At 26.3% G+C, this 1558-nt stretch overlaps 1 long non-coding RNA gene across 1 annotated transcript in view; it reads left to right on the top strand.

Annotated features, from left to right (window-relative positions):
* Positions 1–601, top strand: part of LOC108973912 — a 113426-nt gene extending 112825 nt beyond the window's left edge. The window contains exon 3 of the long non-coding RNA XR_001993758.1: positions 448–601. This is a non-coding gene — a long non-coding RNA (uncharacterized LOC108973912). The remainder of the gene's footprint in view (positions 1–447) is intronic.
* Positions 602–1558: the final 957 nt, after the last annotated feature.

Genomic DNA, 1558 nt, shown 5'->3' on the forward strand with positions numbered 1-1558 from the left:
TTTATTATTATTTTAATTGATTAATGGTAAATGGAAATTTAAAAAAAAATTTTTTTTTTATAATTTTTTAAATGATTAATGGTAAATGGTATATATACATTTGTTTGTTATTAATTTTCAACTTAGTCTCCATTTATTAAAAAATTGCTGGTTCTTTGTACATAAGCTCACATATCGCTCTTATGCTCTGTGTAGCTTTATAATTTTAAACTTTCCTTGAATTTAATTAAATATCTACTCATTGTTTTACTACATCATCATTCTTGCTTATGTGTAAAGTATGATTTATTTTTTATTATAATTTTTTTTTTTTTACTATAAATCTTTATTTCAGTTGCTCATTACTCATTACGGATATTCTAACTTACACAAACAATGAACGATCAAGTTCGGTACCTGCATACTAAGTTATTTGCTACATATATATATTTTTTTATTATCTTTTAGGTTTGCTAATAGTGAAAAAGTGAACTGTTGCCGGCATAAATGTAGGAGCGTCGAGGCGAACCACTTGAACAACAATTGAAATACGATGAGTGCTTGCTTACATTTACATTTACGTCATACATACTTACGTATCTACATATATACATATTGGAATGTACAGGTGAGTACATACACATATATGCATATATATTTTAAATTTATTAGATATACATAAGTGCTTTTGTATATACTATGGTATATACCCATGTATCTGATTATATACATTTATATAGCTAAAAGCTTCCAGTGCGTGTGCCACCAGTAGTCGACGCTTTATATGCGAAGCGTCTTCGAAATCTGCTTAATTCTCTTTAATTTCTGATCTATTTTCATAACGATCGCAATTGCGAACACTTGAGTAAACAAGTGCCGGCTTGCTTAGAAAGTAAACAAAAGCGTAAAGAAGTTGTTTGGCATACATACAGACAAAACTACATATATGTATATTATGTCAAAAAAGTACCGGTCATTGATATTTAAATTCCGCGGGTAAATGATATTTCACAAAAAAAAATTTATGAATAATTAAATATTTTGCGTTTTATTAACAATTTCCGAATGCTTTTTTGTCACAATATATATTTTTTATTTATAATTTTTTTCCGATTTAGATAATGGGAAGTTTTTTTTATTTTAATAATATATTGGTTAGTCGAAAAAGTCTTTCGTATTTTTTCAATAAATGTCGTTGTAGTCGTATATCTCTAGTGCTACCAATCACATTGTGTCATAGCGTACCTAACGTAGTAGTGTTGAAAAGGTGCCATTTTAAGCTTTATTTAACTTTATTTGAGACAATTTTTTTTTTAAATTTTGATTCAATTTGAAAAATTTTGCAGTTATAAATCTTCAAAATTTTTACTTTTAAAACAAGTACTTTTAAACATTTGCGTATACGAAGAAGAGTATTTGATTTTTGAAATAACTAGTCTGCCTAGGTTTTACGATTTTCTCTCAGTTTTCCAATGAGATATACGTTCGCCATTTTTTTTTAGAAATAAAAAGTACATTTTTATAAATTTCTTTTTTTTCAAATTTCAAGCGTTTTTTTGTTAAATTTTTAAACATATTA

The sequence above is a fragment of the Bactrocera latifrons genome, unplaced genomic scaffold (assembly GCF_001853355.1).
Source record: "Bactrocera latifrons isolate USDA-ARS-PBARC rearing strain unplaced genomic scaffold, ASM185335v1 scaffold_51, whole genome shotgun sequence".
Classification (NCBI taxonomy): Eukaryota; Metazoa; Arthropoda; class Insecta; order Diptera; family Tephritidae; genus Bactrocera; species Bactrocera latifrons.